Source organism: Pleurodeles waltl, chromosome 5, assembly GCF_031143425.1.
Source record: "Pleurodeles waltl isolate 20211129_DDA chromosome 5, aPleWal1.hap1.20221129, whole genome shotgun sequence".
NCBI lineage: Eukaryota > Metazoa > Chordata > Amphibia > Caudata > Salamandridae > Pleurodeles > Pleurodeles waltl.
The window spans coordinates 72,176,268-72,194,103 of record NC_090444.1 but is presented as its reverse complement, the minus strand read 5'-3'; positions in this window follow the sequence as shown (position 1 = coordinate 72,194,103).

Below are 17,836 nucleotides of genomic sequence, written 5' to 3'. Positions count from 1 at the left end.
GCTGGGATAAATAACAACAAACACCTAAGAAAGAAAGTGGAGAATTTCCACATGCAGAGACCCCACAGAATATATATAATCTTAGAAATAGAGATAACATAAAAACGCCTGACAGATATTGATATACTGATATATGCCAATCTCGTTCCTTTAATGACTCACCGGAAAAATGCAACGAGAGAGGAGAGGTGGGCGATCAGAGCAGCAAACCGAGTACGTGAAACCAAGAAAGGACTCACAACGCTCGTCAGAAGATTCAATTAAAAAAGATGAGAAACTTCCTCAACAAAAAGCACAATTTAAAAAGAAAAAAGTGGCAGCGGTTATGATACACCATACCACTCAGGAAGAGGGCTTTACTGAAGAACAGGAAGTGGGCACTGGCACTGCTAGACAGTGCGGCAGAGGTCACAATAGTTCACCAGGATCTTAAAAAGCATCTGGAGGTGAAAGCAACTGATGACTTCTTACAAGTTAAGACTGCGGGCATGAGTGTCTCCACACCCGATAGGGTGTATAAAGTAACTATCCAGTTAGAAGGAGACATTGAATGAATAATGGACGCTATCATTTGGGACAAACGTTGTTTCCATTTATGATATTTTGCTAGCTGAAATGGATTGGCCACCAGGATTTGGCTGCGATCTCCCTTATGGAGAGGAGGTTATGGAAAAATCCTTCTCGCCCCTTGTTCTCAGAAAGTTCATTGAAATGTATGCCATTGATTGGGCATTGGCACTGGCACCTACATTATATCGCAATCACGTAGGGTGGGACAAAGATCCCCCTACCACGTAATACCAATAAAATCCACAGCCCAACCTCAAATACAATATCCAATAAAGTATGAAGCTAAAGCACCTGCGATGGAAATACTCAACCAATTAAAGTACCAGGGTGTAATCGGACCCTCGGAATCATCAATGAACCCACTATTTCCAGTTGCTAAATCTGACCATTCATATAGAATAGTGTTAGACTATAGACATTTAAAAAGTCACACATGTACATTTGTAATACAGAATGCACACAGCACAGCTCTTATGAACAACATAGTGCAAAATACAAGATGACCCTGGACATATCCAATGGGTTTTTCTGCCAAAACATAGCGCCTGAAAGTAGGGACTTAACATGTTTCAGCACCCTCGGCTGTCAGAAAAATTCTGAAGACTCCCACAAGGGTACAAGAACAGCTCAGGACTGTTCTCAGCTTGTGTAACATCTATTCTACATATGTGGATGACATCTATCTCACAGACGACGACCTCATGCAACATATAAGTAGGCTAGCCCGCATTGTTGTAGTATTTGCCAAAATTGGCTACAAGTTCAATTGAAAAAAAACAAAAATAGCCTTCCTTAGTGTCCTATTTTTGGGATACGAATTGTCGGACGAAGGCAAGAGCTTGGTGCCCCCATTTTTAGAGAAATGTGCACAACTACAACCACCAAACACAATAAAAAAACTTTAGTCAGTGTTGGTCTTTTTTAAGTTGGTCTTTTGGCAGAACATACATCCCAGACTATGCACAACACATTAAACCATTATACGACTTAATACGTCCTTACTTTACCAGCAAATTCTGGACAGTTGAACATACATGCATCCTTAAAGAACTACAGAAAGACATGCTTGAAGCAAAACATTTACACACAAGGGCCAATAAAAAACACTGGGTCATCAGAGTAATTGCTGGTGCCATTGGTTTCACATATGTGACATTCAATGAGGGTGCGGCAGTCCCAGTTGCATACAAATCACATTTATACTCTACAGCTGAACAACCCTTTGCACCCGCTGAGAAAATACTCACTGCTGTTTAGATGGTGGTCCTTAAAGAGAGACCTCTGGCACGGGGAAAACGCATCATTGTCGTATCTCCCATTCCAGCCCTTAAGGCTGTTATCAAAGCGAGCATTCCTAACGCTAAAGCATTACATCCACGTTGGATCCAATGGGCAACGTCTCTGACGCCCACTGATGTTGATTATGTTTTTGACTCCAAATTAGAGACACAAGAATGTTTACAATATGTACTGAATATCCAGTTCCAGCAAACACACTGTCTATTGAACAATATCAAATAATCGTGTTTACTAATGGTTCAGCACAACCAGCAATAGGCACCAAACACCAATACTCTGCTGGTTGCACAGTCGTGAGTGGCAACATGAAGGATGACAAGTTCCATCCACAAAATACTTACACGCAGACTCTAGGGGACTGCACTGCACAACTTGCAGAGCTTAAGGCTCTGGTGATGGCACTGGAGCATACGGATCCTGAGCAGATGACATTGATTGTCTGTGATTCGTACTATTGTGTCCAGCCCTTCAATGAATATCTGCATTACTGGTGCCAAAAAGGGTTCAGAGATTCAAAAGGAAACACCATTAAACGCAGACTTCTGTGGGGGAAAGTAGCTGACCTGGAAGAAATGCTACCTAACGTCCATGTTGTACACACATTACAGCCATACCAACTCCAGATGGGATTGTTTGGGATAAAGTCTCATTTGATATATATGGCCCAACGGAGGTCATTCAAGTACCATATGTATTCAAACTTTCTATGAACGATGCAATTACACCCGGCATGGTTTCTGATGACTGGGATGTGAAAACTGTTGATGCTATGATGACAGGTTTACAGTATTATACAGTATTTGAAAATGAAGATGTCTACCAATCCAAAGAAAATTATGGAGATATGTTCTTTTATAATTATTATGGACATTATTTCATTCACAGATCAAGTACCCAAAAGACTATTTTTAAATACACACAATGGGAACAATGCCCGACTTCACTAGTGGGCAGTTTCAAAATGTATACTGAAAGGTTTGCATATTTTTCTGGGCATAATGTTAAAAATGCTGAATCATATTATTTCAAATTGCCAGTAATGGAAAGTCAACATCTTTTATTGACAGATACAAAATTAATTTATTCTGACTCCTTTGTTTCCCATTTGGCTATAGAAGGTTATGAGTACTGGTTGAAGTCGATTGACTTAAAAAGGGTGTGGGGAACTAAAGATTGGCAAACAAGAGGAAAGGAAGCTTTATTTAGAGCATGCCTGATACCTGTTCAAATTATATTTTTTAACAAAACAGTACAACAAACCAATTGTTTAGGCTTAGCAAATATTAAGGAATTGAATGCACCCAGTATTCCAGCTCCCGAAAATCTTTACAAAGGGCAAAAATATATAAATGCATCTGAAGATCAGCTCGATGAATGGGTCCAGATTGGAGCATTTAACACATCACTTTCACGTCCAGGTGGGTGGTTATTGTGGCCAGTAGACACCAATGGGTGCCATACACGTTTTATCAACTCCATGGAGAATTTTTGAACAAATAGGGCGGACCCTCGCTATGTGTCTTCAGAACACTCGGTATAGTGACAACATACAGTGTAGGAAAACTATGCCAGCAATGGTTGAAAAGTTCCTCATTGGATGCTGTTAAAGAACACCTCACTCTCCAGTCTAATTAAACTGATTACCAGGATTTTCTGTTAGGCCCCAGAAGACAACGCAGAAAACGCTTCTTATATGCAGCATATAATGACATTTGGAAGCTGTCCCATCAAGGAAGGGCTGCCCAGGTAAGGCAAATAGAGCAGGATAATTTACAAAAAGCATTAGCTTGTGTAGATAATGGGATCAACACCTTGTCCGACCGGATATACACCTTAAACAACATTGTATCCTCTACAATAGACATAGTACAGAGTGATATGTCATTTTTACAACATGGACAAAGTCAGCTAAGATCCATTATGCAGTTAGGTTGGACACTACAAATGCTAAAGGCAGGTCGCATTACCTGGCAACAGGTGAGCACAAGGGATATTTTCATAACATTAAATTTAAACCAAAAACAACAACAAATGGCCAAGAAGGAAGCGACTTACGCCATGCTAAACATTGAGAAATTAGAAAAGTTGCCTTTTACTGTGGCTGAAATACCATCTGCTGAATGGCTAATACACAGGGTTATAAATCTGCCTCTTTCAACACTTCAATTTACATCCTGTTTGAAACACATTCCAGTAGGCAGATATGAAAGGTTGGGATATAGTTACATACACGAGGTGTGGGATCTTTCCTTCACGTATAAATGTTTCAATGGCATGAAAGAGGTCTTTCTTAGTGGTAGTGAATGTGAGACTTCTGTGAGCCATTCGATGGTTTGTAAACAGCTGCCCTTGCACGGGGTATGAAATGCCTCGGCAGCGAACTTGGCTTGTTATCTGAAGGGAGTTCCAGTCCCCTTGATTAGACCTGCATTCTAGGTGCTCTCCAGCAGCTAAGTGCTCCTTAACAGTGAGAGCTGTTGTGGAATGCAAGCCGGAATAGCTTATGTCATTTTGGTCTCCCAAATTGTTACATGTTGCGGCAATTACCTTTTCCCTCCTACACATCTTAGAGGAGTAGCAGAAATGTGGCCTCATATTGCTACTTCTGATGTAAATTTTGACAAGCTGAGCAGACTCAAGGCTTTATTGTTTCAAAGTAATTTGAAAAGAAAGACCCCAGGGGAAGCGCTAAATTCTCCACCACTCAACACTCTACTAAAACACGCATACATCCAAATGATCAATCTTAATGAAGGAATATCTCAAAAATTATTTAATAAATAATCCCAAATACAACAAAAAACATCACAACTAAAAAAGCCCCCACCTGCTCCACAAGGAACTACTAGAGGAAGTTTAAGCTAAAACAAAATATTATGGGAGAAAAAAACACAAGATATCCTCATAGTCTATCATCCAATACTGTCCCAAATTTGGTATATACTGGCCAACTGATTCATGCACCAAGTTCTGAATCAATTTTAGGCCAATTCCAATGGGTCGAGCAATCCAAATTACATTGACGCATTCTGTGGTCTTTCACAGTCCTTTCACCACCTTCTTCAGGAGGATTATATATTCTCCCAACACAATTAATCCATATCTGTACAAAAATCAAGATGAACAAAAAAATACATAAACTCCCGATTTTCCTACACTCCCCATGCATCTAAAACCTTTAAAAAAAATATATATATATATATTAGCCATTATTAAACGCCCCCCTCCAAGCTGACCATAACTCCATGAGGAGATGACACTTATTCCTTTATTAAAACATCACATCAAAAACCAAGGTGAGCAATCAATCATGTTAGAGTATTCTCCCATAAACCCACACAATCATATCCTCATCACTAAACCACACCACTCACCTGCATCCAATATAAATCATAAAGGCATAAACTCACTCGTCGTCACCAAAGTATATCCACATCCAGTGAGTTTCTTTTACTTCTCTTTTGCTTATGGACGGATCACTTCTATACGGGTAAAACAAATTAATATACAATTATCGTCACATCATTAGGACCATATTATTCTACAGGTCCCCATTATCTCTTTATTCTTCTTTTTCTTCTTTATTCCACATAACCCACCCACCACCTGCGAGGCCCATCTCTCAACGCAGGGTAATGGTGTGCATAAGCACAATCGGTATGAGGTGGTAACTAGCAATGGCTATATTATTATTTTTAATCGCCCAGTGTTATCCACATAACTTACCATATGTTCCACTTAATCGTTAAATTCCTTTAACTATTTAACCCCTTCGCTGCCAGGCCTTTTCCCCCTCCTGTGCCAGGCCTTTTTTTGCCTATTTGGGGCATTTCGCACTTAGGCCCTCATAACTTTTTGTCCGCATAAGCTAACCAAGCCAAATTTGCGTCCTTTTTTTCCAACATCCTAGGGATTCTAGAGGTACCCAGACTTTGTGGGTTCCCCTGAAGGAGGCCAAGAAATTGGCCAAAATACAGGGAAAATTTTGTTTTTTTCAAAAAAATTGGAAAAAGTGGCTTCAGAAGAAGGCTTGTGGTTTTTCCCCTGAAAATGGCATCAACAAAGGGTTTGTGGTGCTAAACTCAGCAGCTTCCCAGCTTTCAGGAACAGGCAGACTTGAATCAGAAAACCCAATTTTTCAACACAATTTTGGCATTTTACTGGGACATACCCCATTTTTGCAATTTTTTGTGCTTTCAGCCTCCTTCCAGTCAGTGACAGAAATGGGCATGAAACCAATGCTGGATCCCAGAAACCTAAACATTTCTGAAAAGTAGACAAAATTCTGAATTCAGCAAGGGGTCATTTGTGTAGATCCTACAAGGGTTTCCTACAGAAAATAACAACTGAAAAAGAAAAATATTGAAATTGAGGTGAAAAAAACATAAATGTTTCTCTACGTTTTACTCTGTAACTTTTCCCTGCAATGTCAGATTATCGAAAGCAATATACCGTTACGTCTGCTGGACTCCTCTGGTTGCGGGATATATAGGGCTTGTAGGTTCATCAAGAACCCTAGGTACCCAGAGCCAATAAATGAGCTGCACCCTGCAGTGCGTTTTCATTCTATACCGGGTATACAGCAAATCATTTGCTGAAATATAAAGAGTAAAAAATTGCTATCAAGAAAACCTTTGTATTTCCAAAAAGGGCACAAGATAAGGTGTTGAGGAGCAGTGGTTATTTGCACATCTCTGAATTCCGGGGAGACCATAATAGCATGTGAATTACAGGGCATTTCTCTAATAGATGTCTTTTTTACACACTCTCCTATATTTGGAAGGAAAAAATGTAGAGAAAGACAAGGGGCAATAACACTTGTTTTGCTAATCTATGTTCCCCCAAGTCTCCCGATAAAAATGATACCTCACTTGTGTGGGTAGGCCTAGCGCCCGCGACAGGAAACGCCCCAAAGCGCAACGTGGACACATCCAAATTTTTTAAAGAAAACAGAGGTGTTTTTTGCGAAGTGCCTACCTGTAGATTTTGGCCTCTAGCTCAGCCGGCACCTAGGGAAACCTACCAAACCTGTGCATTTCTGAAAACTAGAGACCTAGGGAAATCTAAGGAGGGGTAACTTGCGGGGCTCGGACCAGGTTCTGTTACCCAGAATCCTTTGCAAACCTCAAAATTTGGCTAAAAAAACACATGTTCCTCACATTTCTGTGGCAGAAAGTTCTGGAATCTGAGAGGAGCCACAAATTTCCTTTCACCCAGCGTTCCCCCAAGTCTCCCGATAAAAATGATACCTCACTTGTGTTGGTAGGCCTAGCGCCTGCGACAGGAAACGCCCCAAAGCGCAACGTGGACACATCAAAGTTTTTGGAAGAAAACAGAGGTGTTTTTTGCGAAGTGCCTACCTGTAGATTTTGGCCTCTAGCTCAGCCGGCACCTAGGGAAACCTACCAAACCTGTGCATTTCTGAAAACTAGAGACCTCGGGGAATCCAAGATGGGGTGACTTGCGGGGCTCGGACCAGGTTCTGTTACCCAGAATCCTTTGCAAACCTCAAAATTTGGCTAAAAAAACACATGTTCCTCTAATTTCTGTGGCAGAAAGTTCTGGAATCTGAGATGAGACACAAATTTCCTTCCACCCAGCGTTCCCCCAAGTCTCCCGATAAAAATGATACCTCACTTGTGTGGGTAGGCCTAGCGCCCGCGACAGGAGACGCCCCAAAGCGCAACGTGGACACATCCACATTTTTGGAAGAAAACAGAGGTGTTTTTTGCGAAGTGCCTACCTGTAGATTTTGGCCTCTAGCTCAGCCGGCACCTAGGGAAACCTACCAAACCTGTGCATTTCTGAAAACTAGAGACCTAGGGGAATCTAAGGAGGGGTGACTTGCGGGGCTCGGACCAGGTTCTGTTACTCAGAATCGTTTGCAAACATCAAAATTTGGCTAAAAAACCACATGTTCCTCACATTTCTGTGGCAGAAAGTTCTGGAATCTGAGAGGAGCCACAAATTTCCTTCCACCCAGCATTCCCCCAAGTCTCCCGATAAAAATGATACCTCACTTGTGTGGGTACACCTAGCGCCCGCGACAGAAAACGCCCCAAAGCGCAACGTGGACACATCCAAATTTTTGGAAGAAAACAGAGGTGTTTTTTGCGAAGTGCCTACCTGTAGATTTTGGCCTCTAGCTCAGCCGGCACCTAGGGAAACCTACCAAACCTGTGCATTTCTGAAAACTAGAGACCTAGGGGAATCCAAGATGGGGTGACTTGCGGGGCTCGGACCAGGTTCTGTTACCCAGAATCCTTTGCAAACCTCAAAATTTGGCTAAAAAAACACATGTTCCTCACATTTCTGTGGCAGAAAGTTCTGGAATCTGAGAGGAGCCACAAATTTCCTTTCACCCAGCGTTCCCCCAAGTCTCCCGATAAAAATGATACCTCACTTGTGTTGGTAGGCCTAGCGCCTGCGACAGGAAACGCCCCAAAGCGCAACGTGGACACATCAAAGTTTTTGGAAGAAAACAGAGGTGTTTTTTGCGAAGTGCCTACCTGTAGATTTTGGCCTCTAGCTCAGCCGGCACCTAGGGAAACCTACCAAACCTGTGCATTTCTGAAAACTAGAGACCGAGGGGAATCCAAGATGGGGTGACTTGCGGGGCTCGGACCAGGTTCTGTTACCCAGAATCCTTTGCAAACCTCAAAATTTGGCTAAAAAAACACATGTTCCTCTAATTTCTGTGGCAGAAAGTTCTGGAATCTGAGATGAGACACAAATTTCCTTCCACCCAGCGTTCCCCCAAGTCTCCCGATAAAAATGATACCTCACTTGTGTGGGTAGGCCTAGCGCCCGCGACAGGAGACGCCCCAAAGCGCAACGTGGACACATCCAAATTTTTGGAAGAAAACAGAGGTGTTTTTTGCGAAGTGCCTACCTGTAGATTTTGGCCTCTAGCTCAGCCGGCACCTAGGGAAACCTACCAAACCTGTGCATTTCTGAAAACTAGAGACCTAGGGGAATCTAAGGAGGGGTGACTTGCGGGGCTCGGACCAGGTTCTGTTACCCAGAATCGTTTGCAAACATCAAAATTTGGCTAAAAAACCACATGTTCCTCAAATTTCTGTGGCAGAAAGTTCTGGAATCTGAGAGGAGCCACAAATTTCCTTCCACCCAGCATTCCCCCAAGTCTCCCGATAAAAATGATACCTCACTTGTGTGGGTACACCTAGCGCCCGCGACAGAAAACGCCCCAAAGCGCAACGTGGACACATCCAAATTTTTGGAAGAAAACAGAGGTGTTTTTTGCGAAGTGCCTACCTGTAGATTTTGGCCTCTAGCTCAGCCGGCACCTAGGGAAACCTACCAAACCTGTGCATTTCTGAAAACTAGAGACCTAGGGGAATCCAAGATGGGGTGACTTGCGGGGCTCGGACCAGGTTCTGTTACCCAGAATCCTTTGCAAACCTCAAAATTTGGCTAAAAAAACACATGTTCCTCACATTTCTGTGGCAGAAAGTTCTGGAATCTGAGAGGAGCCACAAATTTCCTTCCACCCAGCGTTCCCCCAAGTCTCCCGATAAAAATCATACCTCACTTGTGTGGGTAGGCCTAGCGCCCGCGACAGGAGACGTCCCAAAGCGCAACGTGGACACATCCAAATTTTTGGAAGAAAACAGAGGTGTTTTTTGCGAAGTGCCTACCTGTAGATTTTGGCCTCTAGCTCAGCCGGCACCTAGGGAAACCTACCAAACCTGTTCATTTCTGAAAACTAGAGACCTAGGGGAATCCAAGATGGGGTGACTTGTGGGTCTCGGACCAGGTTCTGTTACCCAGAATCCTTTGCAAACCTCAAAATTTGGCTAAAAAAACACATGTTCCTCACATTTCTGTGGCAGAAAGTTCTGGAATCTGAGAGGAGCCACAAATTTCCTTCCACCCAGCGTTCCCCCAAGTCTCCCGATAAAAATGATACCTCACTTGTGTGGGTAGGCCTAGCGCCCGCGACAGGAAACGCCCCAAAGCGCAACGTGGACACATCGAAATTTTGGGAAGAAAACAGAGGTGTTTTTTGCGAAGTGCTTACCTGTAGATGTTGGCCTCTAGCTCAGCCGGTTCCTAGGGAATCCTACCAAACCTGTGCATTTCTGAAAACTAGAGAACTAGGGGAATCTAAGGAGGGGTGACTTGCGGGGCTCGGACCAGGTTCTGTTACCCAGAATCCTTTGCAAACCTCAAAATATGGCTAAAAAACACATGTTCCTCACATTTCTGTGGCAGAAAGTTCTGGAATCTGAGAGGAGCCACAAATTTCCTTCCACCCAGCGTTCCCCCAAGTCTCCCGATAAAAATGATACCTCACTTGTGTGGGTAAGCCTAGCGCCCGCGACACGAAACGCCCCAAAGCGCAACGTGGACACATCCAAATTTTGGGAAGAAAACAGAGGTGTTTTTTGCGAAGTGCCTATCTGTAGATTTTGGCCTCTAGCTCAGCCGGCACCTAGGGAAACCTACCAAACCTGTGCATTTCTGAAAACTAGAGACGTAGGGGAATCTAAGGAGGGGTGACTTGCGGGGCTCGGACCAGGTTCTGTTACCCAGAATCCTTTGCAAACCTCAAAATTTGGCTAAAAAAACACATGTTCCTCACATTTCTGTGGCAGAAAGTTCTGGAATCTGAGATGAGACACAAATTTTCTTCCACCCAGCGTTCCCCCATGTCTCCCAATAAAAATGATACCTCACTTGTGTGGGTAGGCCTAGCGCCCGCGACAGGAGACGCCCCAAAGCGCAACGTGGACACATCCAAATTTTTGGAAGAAAACAGAGGTGTTTTTTGCGAAGTGCCTACCTGTAGATTTTGGCCTCTAGCTCAGCCGGCACCTAGGGAAACCTACCAAACCTGTGCATTTCTGAAAACTAGAGACCTAGGGTATCTAAGGAGGGGTGACTTGCGGGGCTCGGACCAGGTTCTGTTACCCAGAATCCTTTGCAAACCTCAAAAATTTGGCTAAAAAAACACATGTTCCTCACATTTCTGTGGCAGAAAGTTCTGGAATCTGAGAGGAGCCACAAATTTCCTTCCACCCAGCGTTCCCCCAAGTCTCCCGATAAAAATGATACCTCACTTGTGTGGGTAGCCCTAGCGCCTGCGACAGGAAACGCCCCAAAGCGCAACGTGGACACATCCACATTTTTGGAAGAAAACAGAGGTGTTTTTTGCGAAGTGCCTACCTGTAGATTTTGGCCTCTAGCTCAGCCGGCACCTAGGGAAACCTACCAAACCTGTTCATTTCTGAAAACTAGAGACCTAGGGGAATCCAAGATGGGGTGACTTGCGGGGCTCGGACCAGGTTCTGTTACCCAGAATCCTTTGCAAACCTCAAAATTTGGCTAAAAAAACACATGTTCCTCACATTTCTGTGGCAGAAAGTTCTGGAATCTGAGAGGAGCCACAAATTTCCTTCCACCCAGCGTTCCCCCAAGTCTCCCGATAAAAATCATACCTCACTTGTGTGGGTAGGCCTAGCGCCCGCGACAGGAGACGCCCCAAAGCGCAACGTGGACACATCCAAATTTTTGGAAGAAAACAGAGGTGTTTTTTGCGAAGTGCCTACCTGTAGATTTTGGCCTCTAGCTCAGCCGGCACCTAGGGAAACCTACCAAACCTGTTCATTTCTGAAAACTAGAGACCTAGGGGAATCCAAGATGGGGTGACTTGTGGGTCTCGGACCAGGTTCTGTTACCCAGAATCCTTTGCAAACCTCAAAATTTGGCTAAAAAAACACATGTTCCTCACATTTCTGTGGCAGAAAGTTCTGGAATCTGAGAGGAGCCACAAATTTCCTTCCACCCAGCGTTCCCCCAAGTCTCCCGATAAAAATGATACCTCACTTGTGTGGGTAGGCCTAGCGCCCGCGACAGGAAACGCCCCAAAGCGCAACGTGGACACATCGAAATTTTGGGAAGAAAACAGAGGTGTTTTTTGCGAAGTGCTTACCTGTAGATGTTGGCCTCTAGCTCAGCCGGTTCCTAGGGAATCCTACCAAACCTGTGCATTTCTGAAAACTAGAGAACTAGGGGAATCTAAGGAGGGGTGACTTGCGGGGCTCGGACCAGGTTCTGTTACCCAGAATCCTTTGCAAACCTCAAAATATGGCTAAAAAACACATGTTCCTCACATTTCTGTGGCAGAAAGTTCTGGAATCTGAGAGGAGCCACAAATTTCCTTCCACCCAGCGTTCCCCCAAGTCTCCCGATAAAAATGATACCTCACTTGTGTGGGTAAGCCTAGCGCCCGCGACACGAAACGCCCCAAAGCGCAACGTGGACACATCCAAATTTTGGGAAGAAAACAGAGGTGTTTTTTGCGAAGTGCCTATCTGTAGATTTTGGCCTCTAGCTCAGCCGGCACCTAGGGAAACCTACCAAACCTGTGCATTTCTGAAAACTAGAGACGTAGGGGAATCTAAGGAGGGGTGACTTGCGGGGCTCGGACCAGGTTCTGTTACCCAGAATCCTTTGCAAACCTCAAAATTTGGCTAAAAAAACACATGTTCCTCACATTTCTGTGGCAGAAAGTTCTGGAATCTGAGATGAGACACAAATTTTCTTCCACCCAGCGTTCCCCCATGTCTCCCAATAAAAATGATACCTCACTTGTGTGGGTAGGCCTAGCGCCCGCGACAGGAGACGCCCCAAAGCGCAACGTGGACACATCCAAATTTTTGGAAGAAAACAGAGGTGTTTTTTGCGAAGTGCCTACCTGTAGATTTTGGCCTCTAGCTCAGCCGGCACCTAGGGAAACCTACCAAACCTGTGCATTTCTGAAAACTAGAGACCTAGGGTATCTAAGGAGGGGTGACTTGCGGGGCTCGGACCAGGTTCTGTTACCCAGAATCCTTTGCAAACCTCAAAATTTGGCTAAAAAAACACATGTTCCTCACATTTCTGTGGCAGAAAGTTCTGGAATCTGAGAGGAGCCACAAATTTCCTTCCACCCAGCGTTCCCCCAAGTCTCCCGATAAAAATGATACCTCACTTGTGTGGGTAGCCCTAGCGCCTGCGACAGGAAACGCCCCAAAGCGCAACGTGGACACATCCACATTTTTGGAAGAAAACAGAGGTGTTTTTTGCGAAGTGCCTACCTGTAGATTTTGGCCTCTAGCTCAGCCGGCACCTAGGGAAACCTACCAAACCTGTTCATTTCTGAAAACTAGAGACCTAGGGGAATCCAAGATGGGGTGACTTGCGGGGCTCGGACCAGGTTCTGTTACCCAGAATCCTTTGCAAACCTCAAAATTTGGCTAAAAAAACACATGTTCCTCACATTTCTGTGGCAGAAAGTTCTGGAATCTGAGAGGAGCCACAAATTTCCTTCCACCCAGCGTTCCCCCAAGTCTCCCGATAAAAATGATACCTCACTTGTGTGGGTAGGCCTAGCGCCCGCGACAGGAAACGCCCCAAAGCGCAACGTGGACACATCCAAATTTTGGGAAGAAAACAGAGGTGTTTTTTGCGAAGTGCTTACCTGTAGATGTTGGCCTCTAGCTCAGCCGGTTCCTAGGGAATCCTACCAAACCTGTGCATTTCTGAAAACTAGAGAACTAGGGGAATCTAAGGAGGGGTGACTTGCGGGGCTCGGACCAAGTTCTGTTACCCAGAATCCTTTGCAAACCTCAAAATATGGCTAAAAAACACATGTTCCTCACATTTCTGTGGCAGAAAGTTCTGGAATCTGAGAGGAGCCACAAATTTCCTTCCACCCAGCGTTCCCCCAAGTCTCCCGATAAAAATGATACCTCACTTGTGTGGGTAAGCCTAGCGCCCGCGACACGAAACGCCCCAAAGCGCAACGTGGACACATCCAAATTTTGGGAAGAAAACAGAGGTGTTTTTTGCGAAGTGCCTACCTGTAGATTTTGGCCTCTAGCTCAGCCGGCACCTAGGGAAACCTACCAAACCTGTGCATTTCTGAAAACTAGAGACGTAGGGGAATCTAAGGAGGGGTGACTTGCGGGGCTCGGACCAGGTTCTGTTACCCAGAATCCTTTGCAAACCTCAAAATTTGGCTAAAAAAACACATGTTCCTCACATTTCTGTGGCAGAAAGTTCTGGAATCTGAGATGAGACACAAATTTTCTTCCACCCAGCGTTCCCCCATGTCTCCCGATAAAAATGATACCTCACTTGTGTGGGTAGGCCTAGCGCCCGCGACAGGAGACGCCCCAAAGCGCAACGTGGACACATCCAAATTTTTGGAAGAAAACAGAGGTGTTTTTTGCGAAGTGCCTACCTGTAGATTTTGGCCTCTAGCTCAGCCGGCACCTAGGGAAACCTACCAAACCTGTGCATTTCTGAAAACTAGAGACCTAGGGTATCTAAGGAGGGGTGACTTGCGGGGCTCGGACCAGGTTCTGTTACCCAGAATCCTTTGCAAACCTCAAAATTTGGCTAAAAAAACACATGTTCCTCACATTTCTGTGGCAGAAAGTTCTGGAATCTGAGAGGAGCCACAAATTTCCTTCCACCCAGCGTTCCCCCAAGTCTCCCGATAAAAATGATACCTCACTTGTGTGGGTACGCCTATCGCCCGCGACAGGAGACGCCCCAAAGGGCAACGTGGACACATCCAAATTTTTGGAAGAAAACAGAGGTGTTTTTTGCGAAGTGCCTACCTGTAGATTTTGGCCTCTAGCTCAGCCGGCACCTAGGGAAACCTACCAAACCTGTGCATTTCTGAAAACTAGAGACCTAGGGGAATCTAAGGAGGGGTGACTTGCGGGGCTCGGACCAGGTTCTGTTACCCAGAATCCTTTGCAAACCTCAAAATTTGGCTAAAAAAACACATGTTCCTCACATTTCTGTGGCAGAAAGTTCTGGAATCTGAGAGTAGCCACAAATTTCCTTCCACCCAGTGTTCCCCCAAGTCTCCCGATAAAAATGATATCTCACTTGTGTGGGTAGGCCTAGCGCCCGCGACAGGAAACGCCCCAAAGCGCAGCGTGGACACATCCAAATTTTGGGAAGAAAACAGAGGTGTTTTTTGCGAAGTGCCTACCTGTAGATTTTGGCCTCTAGCTCAGCCGGCACCTAGGGAAACCTACCAAACCTGTGCATTTCTGAAAACTAGAGACATAGGGGAATCTAAGGAGGGGTGACTTGCGGGTCTCAGACCAGGTTCTGTTAACCAGAATCCTTTGCAAACCTCAAAATTTGGCTAAAAAAACACATGTTCCTCTCATTTCTGTGGCAGAAAGTTCTGGAATCTGAGAGGAGCCACAAATTTCCTTCCACCCAGCGTTCCCCCAAGTCTCCCGATAAAAATGATACCTCACTTGTGTGGGTAGCCCTAGCGCCTGCGACAGGAAACGCCCCAAAGCGCAACGTGGACACATCCAAATTTTTGGAAGAAAACAGAGGTGTTTTTTGCGAAGTGCCTACCTGTAGATTTTGGCCTCTAGCTCAGCCGGCACCTAGGGAAACCTACCAAACCTGTGCATTTCTGAAAACTAGAGACCTAGGGGAATCCAAGATGGGGTGACTTGCGGGGCTCGGACCAGGTTCTGTTACCCAGAATCCTTTGCAAACCTCAGAATTTGGCTAAAAAAACACATGTTCCTCACATTTCTGTGGCAGAAAGTTCTGGAATCTGAGAGGAGCCACAAATTTCCTTCCACCCAGCGTTCCCCCAAGTCTCCCGATAAAAATCATACCTCACTTGTGTGGGTAGGCCTAGCGCCCGCGACAGGAGACGCCCCAAAGCGCAACGTGGACACATCCACATTTTTGGAAGAAAACAGAGGTGTTTTTTGCGAAGTGCCTACCTGTAGATTTTGGCCTCTAGCTCAGCCGGCACCTAGGGAAACCTACCAAACCTGTGCATTTCTGAAACCTAGAGACCTAGGGGAATCTAAGGAGGGGTGACTTGCGGGGCTCGGACCAGGTTCTGTTACCCAGAATCCTTTGTAAACCTCAAAATTTGGCTAAAAAAACACATGTTCCTCACATTTCTGTGGCCGAAAGTTCTGGAATCTGAGATGAGACACAAATTTCCTTCCACCCAGCGTTCCCCCAAGTCTCCCGATAAAAATGATACCTCACTTGTGTGGGTAGGCCTAGCGCCCGCGACAGGAGACGCCCCAAAGCGCAACGTGGACACATCCAAATTTTTGGAAGAAAACAGAGGTGTTTTTTGCGAAGTGCCTACCTGTAGATTTTGGCCTCTAGCTCAGCCGGCACCTAGGGAAACCTACCAAACCTGTGCATTTCTGAAAACTAGAGACCTAGGGGAATCTAAGGAGGGGTGACTTGCGGGGCTCGGACCAGGTTCTGTTACCCAGAATCCTTTGCAAACCTCAAAATTTGGCTAAAAAAACACATGTTCCTCACATTTCTGTGACAGAAAGTTCTGGAATCTGAGAGGAGCCACAAATTTCCTTCCACCCAGCGTTCCCCCAAGTCTCCCGATAAAAATGATACCTCACTTGTGTGGGTACGCCTAGCGCCCGCGACAGGAAACGCCCCAAAGCGCAACGTGGACACATCCAAATTTTTGGAAGAAAACAGAGGTGTTTTTTGCGAAGTGCCTACCTGTAGATTTTGGCCTCTAGCTCAGCCGGCACCTAGGGAAACCTACCAAACCTGTGCATTTCTGAAAACTAGAGACCTAGGGGAATCTAAGGAGGGGTGACTTGCGGGGCTCGGACCAGGTTCTGTTACCCAGAATCCTTTGCAAACCTCAAAATTTGGCTAAAAAAACACATGTTCCTCACATTTCTGTGGCAGAAAGTTCTGGAATCTGAGAGGAGCCACAAATGTCCTTCCACCCAGCGTTCCCCCAAGTCTCCCGATAAAAATGATACCTCACTTGTGTGGGTAGGCCTAGCGCCCGCGACAGGAAACGCCCCAAAGGGCAACGTGGACACATCCAAATTTTTGGAAGAAAACAGAGATGTTTTTTGCGAAGTGCCTACCTGTAGATTTTGGCCTCTAGCTCAGCCGGCACCTAGGGAAACCTACCAAACCTGTGCATTTCTGAAAACTAGAGACCTAGGGGAATCTAAGGAGGGGTGACTTGTGGGCTCGGACTAGGTTCTGTTACCCAGAATCCTTTGCAAACCTCAAAATTTGGCTAAAAAAACACATGTTCCTCTCATTTCTGTGGCAGAAAGTTCTGGAATCTGAGAGGAGCCACAAATTTCCTTCGACTCAGCGTTCCCCCAAGTCTCCCGATAAAAATGATACCTCACTTGTGTGGGTAGGCCTAGCGCCCGCGACAGGAAACGCCCCAAAGCGCAACGTGGACACATCCAAATTTTGGGAAGAAAACAGAGGTGTTTTTTGCGAAGTGCCTAACTGTAGATTTTGGCCTCTAGCTCAGCCCGCACCTAGGGAAACCTACCAAACCTGTTCATTTCTGAAAACTAGAGACCTAGGGGAATCCAAGATGGGGTGACTTGCGGGGCTCGGACCAGGTTCTGTTACCCAGAATCCTTTGCAAACCTCAAAATTTGGCTAAAAAAACACGTTCCTCACATTTCTGTGGCAGAAAGTTCTGGAATCTGAGAGTAGCCACAAATTTCCTTCCACCCAGTGTTCCCCCAAGTCTCCCGATAAAAATGATATCTCACTTGTGTGGGTAGGCCTAGCGCCCGCGACAGGAAACGCCCCAAAGCGCAACGTGGACACATCCAAATTTTGGGAAGAAAACAGAGGTGTTTTTTGCGAAGTGCCTACCTGTAGATTTTGGCCTCTAGCTCAGCCGGCACCTAGGGAAACCTACCAAACCTGTGCATTTCTGAAAACTAGAGACCTAGGGGAATCTAAGGAGGGGTGACTTGCGGGTCTCAGACCAGGTTCTGTTAACCAGAATCCTTTGCAAACCTCAAAATTTGGCTAAAAAAACACATGTTCCTCTCATTTCTGTGGCAGAAAGTTCTGGAATCTGAGAGGAGCCACAAATTTCCTTCGACTCAGCGTTCCCCCAAGTCTCCCGATAAAAATGATACCT